This window comes from Poromitra crassiceps (assembly GCF_964638095.1).
Source record: "Poromitra crassiceps genome assembly, chromosome: 13".
Classification (NCBI taxonomy): Eukaryota; Metazoa; Chordata; class Actinopteri; order Beryciformes; family Melamphaidae; genus Poromitra; species Poromitra crassiceps.
In genome coordinates, this window is record NC_139644.1 from 22,271,964 (window position 1) to 22,287,242 (window position 15,279).

Here is a 15,279-nt window from a genome sequence, read left to right on the forward strand (position 1 = left end):
TTGGGTGTAAATAAACACAATTCACATTATAAAGGTCACGACAGCGGCGGGCGTTTGTGTGTAGGACAAGTTGGACCGCGCAGGGAAGATGTCAAGTGACGGAAACAAAAACCAGTTTTGGAAACAGAACCCAGCCAAGGTTCCTGGCAGAATTCAGCATGTGTATGGTGCTCAACATCTACCTTTCGACCTGCTCCCTCTGACCTCTAACCTGATCAAGGCAGGCAACAAGCCTCCGGCCACACCGGAAAAGCCCAAGAAGGCCATCACCTTTCAGGAGTTCGAGAACATCACCAACGACGCCTGGGATGTCGGCGATGATGACAAAGAGCTGCCCGCCATGGCTGCACAGAACCTGAACATTGAGGTGGTGGAAACATCCAATAAGGTGATTGAGAATCGCAGCAAGCAGCAGAAGAGACAGAGACAAGACGATATAACAGAGCCAGAACAGAGAGAGGAAGAGGAGGGAGAGGTGACCAGCCCGGAGGTGTTGTTTGCCTCAGAGACCAGCCCTCACAGCGACAGTCGCCTGGAGAAGTCACACAGCGAGGCTCCCATTGGCTCACGTAAAGATGCAGCAGGTGAACATGCAGCCCTCCACAGACAGCTCTTTCTGTCCCATCGGCCCCTGGTGGCTTGCATGGCTGACCAAAACAAGTCCGGCACCCAGGCTATGACTGAGAGGGAAGCCTCCCGCCTGGACAAGTTCAAACAGCTCCTGGCTGGGCCCAACACAGACCTTGAGGAGCTACGCAAACTCAGCTGGTCCGGAATCCCACGAGAGGTCCGGCCGATTGCATGGAAGCTCCTCTCGGGTTACCTGCCAGCCAATACAGAGAGGAGAGAGAGCGCCCTCCAGAGGAAGAGACAAGAATACTTTAGCTTCCTCCAGCAGTACTACGACTCCCGCAACGACGAGCAGCACCAGGACACATACCGACAGATTCGCATCGACATACCGAGAACTAATCCTCTTATTCCTCTCTTTCAACAAGCTTCTATCCAAGAGATCTTTGAGCGGATCCTGTTCATTTGGGCCATCCGTCACCCAGCCAGTGGCTACGTGCAGGGCATCAACGACCTGGTCACGCCATTCTTCGTTGTCTACGTCTTCGAGTACATCGAGGAGGAGGAGGTCGAAAACTTGGACGTGTCCAGTCTCCAGGAAGAGGCTCTGAGGAACATTGAGGCCGACAGCTTCTGGTGCATGAGCAAACTGCTGGATGGCATCCAGGACAACTATACGTTTGACCAGCCAGGCATCCAGAGGAAGGTCAAGGCCCTGGAGGAGCTGGTCAGCAGGATTGATGAGGCGGTGCACCGCCACATGCAACACTACGAGCTGAAGTACCTGCAGTTTGCCTTTCGCTGGATGAACAACCTGCTGATGAGGGAGCTGCCACTACCCTGCATTATCAGACTGTGGGACACATACCAGGCTGAGCCAGAGGGTTTCTCCCAGTTCCACCCGTATGTGTGTGCAGCCTTCCTGTTGCGGTGGCGAAAAGAGATTCTGGAGGAGAGGGATTTCCAGGGCCTGATGATCATCCTGCAGAAACTTCCCACCATGCACTGGGGCAACGAGGAAGTGAGCGTGCTATTGGCCGAAGCCTACAGGTTGAAGTTTGCCTCTGCCGCCGCCCCTAACCACTATAAGAGATGATCAGTGTGGCTCTTCCCAATCGCTCCACGCCCCACCCCGTCACAGAGATACCCGTGCCCTATAATAAGATACTGTGTTTGTGTTGGGTTTGGGGTTGTTGGACATCTTATTCATGTAGTCTCACGGCAGTGTTGCAGCCATGTAGAGATGCCTACCCATTGGGGCTAATTAACACGCCTGCACTGGGCAGGGAGGGGGGAGGGAGGGAGGGAGGGGGGATGGAGGGACAGTGGATGGGTGGGGTTGGAAGGAGGGGCAGAAGAGGAGGAGGAGGAGGAGGAAAGACAAGAAAGAACAAAACAAGACAAAAGGGTTGGACACGTTGTTGTTATAAAAAACCATTACTCATTCATGCCTGGTGTGTGAAACAGATCTCATTGGTAGAGAGAGAGGGGTAGTGGACATGCCATGTAGGTAGGTATGTAGGTAGGTATAGGTAATAGGTATGGTATAGTATAGGTATAGTCTTCATTTTGAGTGTCTTTGAAGGTTGATCGGGACATTACAATATATTGATTGGTTATCCAGTTATTCAGTGATGCCAATGTAACAAATTGTGTTGAATGTAATTCTTGATCTGTTTGTTCCTTAATTGACACTGATTGTCTGGCCTGTGTTTGTAGGAGGGGCTTGAGCTATTTAACAGGCAAGCGGCCTTATGAGCAGGTTCACTTTGCCACGATCCTCCCAGGAATGGAGACAGGGCTGCTGGCCTGAAAGGTATGGGCCACAAATGTGCATGGGTGTAGCCTAGACTTGTTTCATTTTAGTTCTGCTGTTTCGAATGCGGTAGTTATTTGAGTCATTTTGTCTTTTCTTTTCAACACCGAGTGTTTTTCCACTTTTTGTTTTTGTGTTGCAACTTGTTACATCCCTTAAAAGTTGTCTAGGGTGTGAGTGGTGTAACATAAGTTCAGATGAGTCCAGGATCAACTGAATTTAAATGTACCAAACAAGGATTTATTTATTTTTAACAAAAAGGGGTTTTCAAATAACGGGAAGCAGATTATAGGCTTAATTCAGAGTGGCCAATGCCCAACCAGTTTACATAGAAAATAAAACAAACTACACTATCAGCAAAAAGAGAATCCTTCCCTCCTAGCCTACAAAAAACATGAGAAAAGGGGGGAATAAAATAAAGGGCGACACACCCCTACAAAGCTTCCTCAGTTAACATTAACAAACCCGGAGTCAAAAGTAGCTAGTACAAAAAGGCCAGAAAAACACTACAAGCTACAGGTTAATGCTAAATATAACAAAGGGCCAATAAGCATACAAGCATTAACTTTTAAGGCCAATAAGAGTTTACAAAGTCAATTTAATAGAGATTTCAGCCCAGGGGCGGAAGCCATCATCTGGTTCCCTCCTCCTTGGACCTCCCGCTGGAGCCCCCAAGCCTGCCTCAGCCGTGTGCCGCCTTCATCTCCTGCTCGCCATCCTAACACACTCGAGCAATGATGACAATGACATCACTCACTGATGACATCACCATTGACTGCTTGAGTGACATCACCAATTATATACATAATCTTTCTGGAAGTGTAAAGAGCACCCCTGAGGGTAACCTAACGGGAACAGATTTTTTATTAGGTAATTAGGGCAGATTAATTGCCCTACCTAATGATTCCCCTAATTATCTATTGATGTGATGTCACTCGAGCAACGATGACATCATCTGGTGACATCACTCACTGATGACATTATTGACTGCTTGAGTGACATCACTGTGGTGGCATCACCAATTCTATACATAAGCGATATCATTAGTGAGTGTGTCCCGGAGGCTTTGGAGACCACTGTGCATTCCAGACCAGGGGGGTCTAACTCCCAGGGGGGTCTAACTCCCACGGGTCCACTAGTAATCTAAATAGAAGTACCTTGAGTTACACATGATTATTTTATTTACCGGTTCGGTTCCACTGCTGAACTTGGCTGAAAGATGATAAAAATAACAAAAATGTAAGAGAACATATACAAAAATAATCTAGTTGCCTACGGACAATTATGTTTGAATTCACCCCAACAGAAGTGTCCAGTTGACTTTCTCAGTCCTGTCAAAGAAATCGGGACATTTTCAACTTTCCACAAATATTCCTCAATTAAAATGATTTTACCCATGACCATGACATGGAACTAGGGCGGGGGTCTTTGAGGAGTTTCTTCCCACACATTAATGTGCGACCAGGCCTCATGCTACGGGCACCTTGGGAGGAAAAAGCCCTCAGCCGCTCTGGGACAAGGAACACGATGTCCTCACTAGGAAGAATGTATGTTTTTGCTAGGAGGGGGGGGGGGGGGGGGGTTACTATTAGCCACAACAGCCCATAGTAATAATAATAGAGCACTTTATCTGACTTTTTTTTAACAGGCCCATTTAATTTGATATTTCCCAGCATGTCATGTAGAAGCAGGGGTGAGGGCAAGCTTGCGTAAGAGCCCTAGAAATCCTGCTGTTTACACTTCCAGGGACCTTTATTCTCCAGTGGTCATGATTCAAACCATAAACCTCAATGAGCCTGAGCTTATTATTTTGATCCTTTATCTAATGCAAATATGCAGTGCACTTTAGCTTGGCACAAAAGCGTCTGTAGGAATGTTGTGTTTCTCCTAAAGTTAGAATAGATTTGTCGTTGGGATAAGAGAGATGCTATTGCAGCTGTTCTAATGCTACAGGCCTTTGTGCTCTGTTTTCTTGATCCAGGCACAGAGCAGGACTTTGAGGCTCAAGGTGTATTTTTTGAGCAGTTGTTCTCTACCTGGAGGTTAGGACACCCCAGGGGGCCACAAGATGGGGGAGTACATTTCTATAATACAAATGTATTATCATGTCTATTTTTTCCAGATTTTTCCACACACGCACACACACACACACACACACACACACACACAAATCGTGTAAAATACTGAGTAGTTTTGATATTGACCTATGATATTGAATCAAATGAAACAAAATAAAAAGGGGAATCATTCTTTGGTTGAACATGCTTGCGATGGGGTCGCAGATAGACATCCTTTGGTTTTAATGGGTCACAAGCCAAAAGATAAGATATCACTTTATTAACGTCTTTGGGGAAATTCACGTGCACTGGCAGAACAGTAACATAAGAACAGAAGATAATAAAGAGAAGAGCTATTTGTACATAATATAAAACAGACAGTGCGAACATGCAAATAACTAGAGACCATCTGGTGATGGGATCACACCAGCCACGATGCCTGTGATTTAAAATGAGTGTGGGTCAGGGGTCAGGGGCGTAATGTTGGGGTGGCAAAGGTGTCTGGGTAGTGCAGCGCCAGATTACCTGCCTACTAATATGAGGGTTGCCGGTTCAAGCCCCCGTGTTACCTCCTGGCTTGGTCGGATCTCCATACAGGCATAATTGGTCATGTCTGGGTGGGAAGATGTCAGTGTAAGGCAAAAAAGAAAGGTAAAGATAGAACCACTGAATTAGAGACAGATATAGATAGATACAGTCAGTGTCTCATCATAGACGCGTGTTCAATGGATCAGTGTGGGGTAAATCCTCCCGTTCTTCCAATGCAGTTAGCATTTAGCAAAATTAGCATTTAGCTGCTAGCCCAGCCCAGGCAGACAGGATCAGGGATTCAACCCCCCAGTGAACGTAACATCTGAACAGACGTCTATGTACCTGCTTTTGAATCCCCAATCCTGTAGTGTAGAGCCGCAGCACCTTCCGCTGGTGAGTCAGCCCATTGATTGAGATATATGGGGGGTTTTACCCCACCATCTAGTCTCGTGCGCCAGCCGTAGTAACATTTTGTGGGCATTCCCACACAGACCGACTGTATCTATGTCATTGGTGACCAAAGATCATCACTGTGTGATGATGATCACAATGTATTTACCATCCTGTGTACACTACATTGCAAAGTCCAATCCATGCTGTACCTTGCTCTATGTTATAATACAGTATGTGTGTAATAGTGTGACAATGCTCACAGCTCAAAGAGCCCAAACTGTTCTTGCACTGTGTGGAATCTTCTGGCTGCATAACCTCATGACTCAAACTGACACATCCATCTGGGATGACAGACTAATGAGAAAGATTTTCCTTTCTAAGGAACTCTGCAGCTTTGGAATAGTACGCTACCGATGTTCTTTTTCTTCAGATTTTTCTGTTGTTTTCCACCCGCAGACATTCTTCCAGTCAATCAGTCAGCGATACAGATGATAAAATATTGAAGCGCTGCCCCGTTCACTCACGGCACTGTTGTTTTGGAACTATGCAGCAGACCTTTAATATTGGAATATATCTTTTTTTAATAATTTTTTTATGATTTTTCTTCCATTTTATTTTCTCCCCAATTGTACTTGGCCAATTCCCCCTGCTGTCCGGGTCGTTGCTCCACCCCCTCTACCGATCTGGGGGCGAGCCATAGACTAGCACATCTTTCCTCCGATACATGTGCCACTTTTCAGGACGTAGCACGTGGGAAGATCATGCTTTCCCCCCAGTTCCCCTCCCCCCACACAGGCTGACCAGAGGAGGAGCTAGTGAAGGGACCAAGACTCATACCCCACTGGATTCCCACCCGCAGACACGGCCAAATGTGTCTGTAGGATCGTCTGACCAAGCCGGAAGTACCGCTGGCGGGAATTGAACCCAGGTCTCCGTGGTGGTAGACGAGTGCTTTCACCTCTACACTTCCCAGATGTCCCAATATTCGAATATCTTTCATGTTGACATGTGCACGCACACACACACACACACACACACACACACACACACACACACACACACACACACACACTTTAGCTCAAGTGACTGTAGCACCTGCAGTGTGTTTGAGCTCTCTGTGTTGTTTCCACTTGACATTCGTCTGAACACCTCATTGGTTTTTGTCAGCGCTGCATACTTTGTGCATCTGCAAAACAAAATATGCACTTTCTGTCTTGTCGAAACCACCACAACCTGTCACATAAATCATCATGCCTGACAGATTGAAATAGATAAAGTCTGTAAAATTGTTTATGCCAACATGATTGACAGGTGCAGGCCTCTTAGGCTTATAAAGCCCAGGTGAGTATGGGACTACCTTGATACAAGGTCTGGGAGTACCTTCAAACCACTGGAGTTTTATTAGGTCTTAGATAACATTGTCCCTGAAACAGTTTTCCACGACCTGTCTGACCCCAGCCATTGTTTCCAGGGTTTCTTTTTTTTTCACACAGATTTGGCCGATTACATCAGGAAGCTTCACACAATATGAAAGTCTGACAGTAATGACAACGTTGTTCACAGGCGCACGCACACACGCACGCACGCACGCACGCACGCGCACACACACACACACACACACACACACACACACACACACACACACAAAACATGCATCCATATCTCTGTGGGAGAGAGTTGCATAACTCCGGAAGAAGCAGAATAAGAGTTAGAAAACAAGTGGCTGTCACATAAGAGGAGGGGTCACTGCCTATTTGACTAATTCAAGTGTTCCAGACTCCTGGCAACCTTGAAAGTGCTCATGGAGGCATCATCTCGTCCTCCACAGCCATGCCCACAGAACCAGTAATGCCAACAAATCAAGTCGACAAGTGCCAAGTCATTGCTGCCAACACAAACCCTCACACAGCTAAAATGACAAACCACTCGCTTTTGCCAGAACCAAACCATTATTGAAAATACAAATATAGCCACAAGTGGCCATGAAAGGGGTTCAAGCCTTTTCTGAACAGTACTGACGTGGCAAGAAAATTGCCAGTGGTTCTGAGGATATGGTCCAGATATATCCCTTGATATATCTATAAAGTTTCACAATCATTGAACAGATGTGGAGTTACGGTCATTTGTTGCTTAGGCCATGCCTATTTTGCCATTAGTGGTGCCCCCTTCAGGTCGATTTCCGCAACATTTGGTGCACAAGTTAGAAATTACATTCCAGATGAGGCTGAGAAGTTTGGGATTGATTACTGGTATGCAAATGGTCTTTATTTTACCAGCTATTACATGGTTATTACACCATAGGCCCGGCCCATCCTCCACAAATTATGACAAAACCTCTGGTTTTGACTATTACATCCTCCCTGAACATATGTCATGCAATATCCTCATCGGGATTAGAGATGCCGTTTTGGGGCATTTGTAGCATCCCCTACTGTTCAATCTTAAGACAGCTTTGTACACCTGGGTATTGATATCTGAACATGTTCACCAAGTTTCATGATGATTGGACAATCGTCCAACCCCTTGAACCCTTAACAGACCTTTTTCACAGCAGCCAGTTTTTTGTGATTGTTGCGATCAAGAATACTTGGTTTTCTCAAACATTACAATGCAATTTGAAAAGTTTTATGTGATTTTGTGGGAATTTTTAAAAATTGCAAGTCCCCGCAAAAATTAGAGATTGGTTGAATTTGCATTAATTATTTCCTAGAGGGACTGAATACAATTATTGATTGTTGCATTCCATTTAAGTGTTGCAGTGCCAGGGCCCCCATTAATGTTATTGATTACACCTGTGTTTACCCTGATTTGTCATGTCAAAATGATTGCTGTGAAAAGGGTCTATTACCCTTTAGGTGTGAGAACCTCATGAGGACAGGTTATATCAGAGAGTCATAAGATGCCAGATCTATCGTCTATCAACCCGACCACAAGTGTGGCTCGTTACGCTCCAAGGGATAGTGGAGAACACTGCGAAAACATCCATCTTAACAAGTTATATAATCGTGTTTTGAGTCCCAGAGTGTTATTTTCTTTCTTCACACAAAAAACATCAATATGGCATATGAAATATTTCCCCAATGGCAGATTCCTCTCTTTATTATTCCCCCTGCTTTATTAAGAAAAACAAGATTTTAAAATTAAATATTTGATTAGTTTATTAAGATTGACAGTTTTGCTGTGAATTACTCTATATACTAAAGGGGGTAGAAGGCAGCAAGAGAAACATGAGAGAGGGAGGAGAGGAAAATGAATGGCTGAAGGGCAAATGTGGACTGCCATCTTCACTCCACTCTACAGCAGCACATTTGTTTGCTTGCTTGCTTGCGCGTGTGTGTGTGTGTGTGTGTGTGTGTGTGTGTGTGTGTGTGTGTGTGTGTGTGTGTGTGTGTGTGTGTGTGCGTGCGTGCGTGCGTGCGTGCGTGCGTGCGTGCGTGCGTGCGCGCGCGTGCATGCATGTGTGTGTGTGACCCATTCCCTACCCCAGTACAGTAGTGAGCGAGGCGAGTGCTGCGGGTTGAAAATCAAGAGCTCGAAAAGGTCCAGACCACCAGATTCTGTTTGTCAGTATGAAAACCCTGGACTCCCTGCCAGGCCCGTAGAGACACAGTCAGCCCACAGAGTTCAATGTGGGTACGTTTGTGAGTGTGTGTGCATGTATACATGTATGTGTGTACAGTACACTACATGTGAGTGTGCATTGGTGTGCGTAGCGTCCTGCAATCCAAACAACAGCCCTGCCGCTGTTTTTGTTTCTTTCCATGCGCTTCACCCACACAGTGAAACTGAAGCGTATACGCGGTGTGACTTAGCAGTGGCCCTTGTTTTGATTGGGTTCCTTACACAGCTTTGGAGTTGAAAAGTTCTCTCTCTAAGCTGAGTATGTCTATTGTAAGGCTTTGAATGCGCTCTGTGCCAGTAGTGCCCCCGCGCTGTGGCAGGATACGGACACCGCAGACAGAGGAAAACAGGCAGCAGCATCGGGTCGCGCTACTCTTTGTTGAGAATGCTTTTGTTGTTCTCCAGCCGTTTCCAGGGACTGAATAAATAGCCCTGCGTAACCAAAGGCATTTGCCTCCCTCGCCGCTATGAATGCACCACCATGAGAAACGTATTACCGGCGGTTACGAGTGTTTTGCCCCCTTTGGAAATTCTCTCTCCCTCCGCTTTTCTTTGGAAAGCATTGCAGTGACACGTGAAAGCAATGTTCTCCAGAGTCCGTCCCGCTCAACGTCTCTAGGGGGTGCACACGGAGGATTTCGGCCGGGCTTTGAGGAGCAACGTGTTTTGTCATGGCTCGTGTTGTTATCTATATGAAATACTAGCGCCTTATGGGACTGAGAGATAGGATCCCAGGTGAACTGTGGGAATGTTTCCAAAGATGATCCCCTGTCTTCTATCCTCTTTAGGTCCACTTCTCCCGGCCCCTGATAGCCATCACCGCCAACAGGCCTTGGCACTTGAACTTAGAGTGGGGTTCCTTGTGGATCTCGATGATTGCTTGTGAAAGTCTGTGTGGAGAGCTATGCATTTCATGACGCTCCCTTAGGTCAACGCTGGAATGTAACAGGAGTCAACTAATTTGGACGGAGCGACTGCGAGGCACACATACCAAATTAGAGGGTCAGAGAGTGTTAAGAGCCTATTTAGTCTGTCAATACGATGTCAATTGAGCACATTCCGAGAGGGGTGACATGAGAATTCTTTATTGGTTAGCCGTACATGGTGCGACCAATGAGATCAGCCAGATACTGGTGACATTGGAGGGATTTGTGGCTGTGATGTAAAGGGTTGAGAAGGTGAGTGGAGACCAAGTTTGTTCCAGAGAGAAGATGTAGAGATTAAAGGATGAGGACGGCTGGAGAGGTAGGCTGTCGTGAGCTCGTAAGTTTTCCAAACCCTGGAGGATAGATGACTTTCTGATCCCTCTCCTCTTGACTGCTCTGACATCAGTGCGCTCTCTCTTCTCCATAACGAGAGTATAATCAGGAGCATAAGCGTAAAGGAATTTCCCCATTATGTAAGGTGTGAGGGAGTCGCTTCTAAGAAAACCGTTGCGCTGAGAGAGATCTAGAGATAGGGAGATTGAGAGAGACAGGCAGAGTGAAAGCACGACAGCAAGAAGAGAGAGAGAGAGAGAGAGGTCACTCGGGAGGAGAGAGAGGAACTTTCACTTCATGTCTTCGTCTAGACTCCTGCTGTAGGAGTGATGGAGATAGGCCACACTGGGCCCATGTCTCCAACCATGTGCTGTCAAAGGGCAAAAGCACCTTTCACAACTAAGTGTAATGAGATGGTGTATTGTTTGGTTGGGATGCAAACCTGAATGACTGGTAGGCTAGACAATAAGGGCTGTGTATCGTTTAAAAAAGAATGATACCAGTACCAATACCAGTACCCTTAAAGTGATCCAGATACCGATACAGTACTTCATTCAATACCTTTTAATTTTTTCTACCCATCCTGTGAATTTGAACATTTGAGTGGTATCTCGGCACGCTGAACTTCCAACTCAGATACGCTTGACTTCACCACCACAGACTGTTGTAGCTGCTGCAGTAGTGGGCCAATCACACATCACATTAAATCGAAGAACGCTTGCACTGATTGGCTCCAAGCAAAACCATATGAATAGTATTTTTTTTCTATATTTGTGTACAAAAATTATCCGGCCCAGAACGCAGGACCGTTTGACTGGAGAACTTTCAATACTACGTGGTACTGGGTTATTTTGGTCGATACCTATAATTACTGATATCCAGCCCTATTCTCGACATACCTGAGTCAAAGTACGACACAAAGCCACAAAGTAGAACGGTGCCACAAAGTACCACACGCAGCTGCAAAGTACAAAGTACCAGATAAAACCACATTGAACAACAAAGCAGACCACACACAAAGAAAACACACAGCCACAAGACAACAAAGTGCCACAACGAACCATAAAGTAATACAAAGTATAACAAAGAGAACCACAAAGCATACCATGAAGTATCAATGCACGCGCTTTGTGGTGAAGACAAAGGAATAGAGGTTTAGAAAGGTACTGTAGACTGTCATGCAGTACAATGAGGATAGATTATTTGTGGTATTTTGCAGTACTTTTTGGTACTTTTTGGCTCTGTGTGGTCCTTTGGCCTTTAGTAGACCCCTCTGATGAAATAATCTTCATCTTCATAATGAGCTGTTTCTGACCTAGCGGTTGTCATAGAAAGTGTTCTCCAGGATGTCCCCATGCACTCAGATAACAGAATATTTGACTACCAAAGTGGTTTATGTAAACACGTATATTTGCACACCAGTGCGATTACACTCATGATCCCATTTGTGTGGCGTGATCCCGAGCTTTCAGCGGCACATCAATGATAAACCCACAGTCAAATTCCACCCTGTTGTCAAACACAGTCAACCGATCACTTCAGCCTGGCTGATGAGAGGGCCAGAGGGTATAGTAGCCTGGCTGATGAGAGGGCCAGAGGGTATAGTAGCCTGGCTGATGAGAGGGCCAGAGGGTATAGTAGCCTGGCTGATGAGAGGGCCAGAGGGTATAGTAGCCTGGCTGATGAGAGGGCCAGAGGGTATAGTAGCCTGGCTGATGAGAGGGCCAGAGGGTATAGTAGCCTGGCTGATGAGAGGGCCAGAGGGTATAGTAGCCTGGCTGATGAGAGGGCCAGAGGGTATAGTAGCCTGGCTGATGAGAGGGCCAGAGGGTATAGTAGCCTGGCTGATGAGAGGGCCAGAGGGTATAGTAGCCTGGCTGATGAGAGGGCCAGAGGGTATAGCAGCCTGGCTGATGAGAGGGCCAGAGGGTATAGCAGCCTGGCTGATGAGAGGGCTAGAGGGTATAGTAGCCTGGCTGATGAGAGGGCCAGAGGGTATAGAAGCCTGGCTGATGAGAGGGCCAGAGGGTATAGCAGCCTGGCTGATGAGAGGGCTAGAGGGTATAGTAGCCTGGCTGATGAGAGGGCCAGAGGGTATAGCAGCCTGGCTGATGAGAGGGCTAGAGGGTATAGTAGCCTGGCTGATGAGAGGGCCAGAGGGTATAGTAGCCTGGCTGATGAGAGGGCCAGAGGGTATAGAAGCCTGGCTGATGAGAGGGCCAGAGGGTATAGTAGCCTGGCTGATGAGAGGGCCAGAGGGTATAGTAGCCTGGCTGATGAGAGAACCAGAGGGTATAGCAGCCTGGCTGATGAGAGGGCCAGAGGGTATAGTAGCCTGGCTGATGAGAGAACCAGAGGGTATAGCAGCCTGGCTGATGAGAGGGCCAGAGGGTATCTGCTATAGCGTTTGCAACTTCCCAAGTGATTTACATTTTGGATTCAGTGTTCTGGATTTTTACGGACCTCGAGGGATCAAGGTGGGACGGCTGGGAATGCTGACAGCCTTGTCATGCAAGGTTGCTCAGGTCTCACACCCTGGCACAAACCAAGTTTAGTCTTGTGCATGCTATAGTGAAGAGAAAAAATAATCAAAGAGAAGAGAAGAAAAGGCAATGTTTGTGATATTGAGGTAACCAGCTTACCATCATAACACAGACTCAAGAGAGATGAATAGTTATTGAAAAGATGACTACTGTAGATCCTCCAAAACCCATTAAGAGGGACCTTATCTTCTGGGGTTGTTGAGAGCAGGTTATCTGTGTGTCAGGTTGAGCTCTGGTCTACTCTTTATTTGTTTGGGTCTGTAGGAGCCAAGTGCTCTGCAGATACTAAGCCAGTTCCTCTCTGGCTGAGGTTCTGCTGGGCAGCACCCACCTAAAAGCTTCAGTGGGGAGATAGCACACTGTCTCCCCATCTGTCTTAAATCCTCTCTAATGGGAGCCTTGAACATCAAAGTCCTAACAACTGATCCTGAGAGTCTTTCTGAGAAACGGCCACTAAATCAACCACTTCAATCTGTCTGGATGCTCGTGTGCTTGTGCGTGCATGTGTGTATGCCTGTGTGTATGTGTGTGTGTGTGTGTGTGTTTGTGTGTGTGTATGTGTGTGTGTGTGTGTGTGCGCGTGCGCGTGTGTGCGCGCGCGCGTGTGTGTCCGTTGTGTGCGCACGTGCATGCAGCAGTATGGAAACAATACCACCTCCCACCAAGAAAACAAACCCCATTTTACAAGGATGAGGAGGATAGGGGGGAATAACGGTGTAATGGAGAGTTTTTGAAGGAAGGAGGCACGTTATGAACATTTCTGGCATTCCTCTGCTCCAGGCAGCAGCAGGATATTCTTGGGGGGAAGTGGTCAGTCGGGCCGGGGCCTCCGGACCACGACCCCGCAGGGAGCCCCGCTTTCCCCCCCTTATTGGCCACACTGGAGCTGGACTGGCCCGGTGCCGACCAGGACAGGAAGCACACATTAAAGCAAGAATTCAGAATATTGGCAGGCGAGGCTATTGTTCAACCTGACTCAAATAAACAAGCAGGAGTGTGTGTGTGTGTGTGTGTGTGTGTGTGTGTGTGTGTGTGTGTGTGTGTGTGTGTGTGTGTGTGTGTGTGTGTGTGTGTGTGTGTGTGTGTGTGTGTGTGCGTGCGCGTGCGCGTGAGTGAGAGAGAGAGAGCGAGCGAGGGAGAGATTTACTATAGAGTGGAAAGCATTAGTGTGTGTTCCTCTTCACAGGACACTGGTATTTCCTGGGGCCGCTGGATGATATTTGTGGAGGACTGGCCCGAGAGAGGACTTTGTTTTCTTTAAGATACACTCATTCCCTAAATAGACCTACGTATACTGAGAGGATAGGCAGATGCTTCAGAAACTGTCCAGTCCAAGCGTGAGCAACCTTGTCTGGTATGAGATCTGCTTTTCGCCTTACGGCACTGAGCTGATCTAGTCGAGATGTGCCGAAAAGCACAACTGTTCATCATCAGCGTTATACCAAAATGGAATAAACCAATCATTCCATAATTGTAAAGATGATGAGGATCATGAGGCCAAGATATTGGATACCTTCCCCCCCCTATGATGCAGTAAATTGAGAGAGTTTAAAAGGGTATGAGCAAATAGGGCAAAGATGGCAGAAATAGACTCATGGACAATATTCAATTTAGATTACTTTTCCCAGATTATCTAATAACTAATAGCTCTACTTAATGAAAAAAGATTAGCTGTCTGCCATTTTGGTTGATTTGACCAACCTTTAACGGAATTGTGATTCATAATGGAACACCTTCTTCTACTGCTGTAATAAATTATATATCTCCATAAATAAATCGGATTGAATTTCACCATGGTCACTGATCCTGTACACATGGTCACTGATCCTCTGCACATGGTCACTGATCCTCTGCACATGGTCACTGACACAGGATCAGTGACCCTCTGCACATAGTCACTGATCCTGTGCACATAGTCACTGATCCTGTGCACATGGTCACTGATCCTGTGCACATGGTCATTGATCCTGTGCACATGGTCACTGATCCTCTGCACATGGTCACTGATCCTGTGCACATGGTCACTGATCCTCTGCACATGGTCACTGATCCTGTGCACATGGTCACTGATATTGTGCACATGGTCACTGATCCTGTGCACATGTGGGTAATTCTTCTGCCCGGCACTTCACTCATTGGGGTTCTACAGTACATTCATAAATCAAGGCTGACTAGGCTTTTTCTTGGATGGATTTTGTCGACCTTCGTCGTCATTTGCGAGCAGATGTGAGAGCAGTGATCTAAAACAGAAGCTGTCGGATCTCAGGGCCAGCAGCATTCTTGCCTTATGGACAAATTAGGAAGTTATGTAATGTAAGATTCTTGCAATCAGGCAAGTCATAAAATTCTGAATTGTTGAGAGCTGTTGCAAACCAGAAGCAGAAGCTGTCCCATTAGCCTTTGTTGAGACTGATGACGAGGCCGGAAGTTACTGAGCGAGATGTTTGGAACTACAGTATATGAAAGTCTAATTGTGGGTGCATTATAGC

The 15,279-nt window shown here is 46.6% G+C and overlaps 1 pseudogene across 1 annotated transcript; it reads left to right on the top strand.

Annotated features, from left to right (window-relative positions):
- Positions 1-88: 88 nt before the first annotated feature.
- LOC310787248 (TBC1 domain family member 22A pseudogene) lies at positions 89-1,666 on the top strand (annotated as a pseudogene). Its single transcript has one exon. The product of its transcript is annotated as a TBC1 domain family member 22A pseudogene (transcript).
- The last annotated feature ends 13,613 nt before the right edge of the window (positions 1,667-15,279 follow it).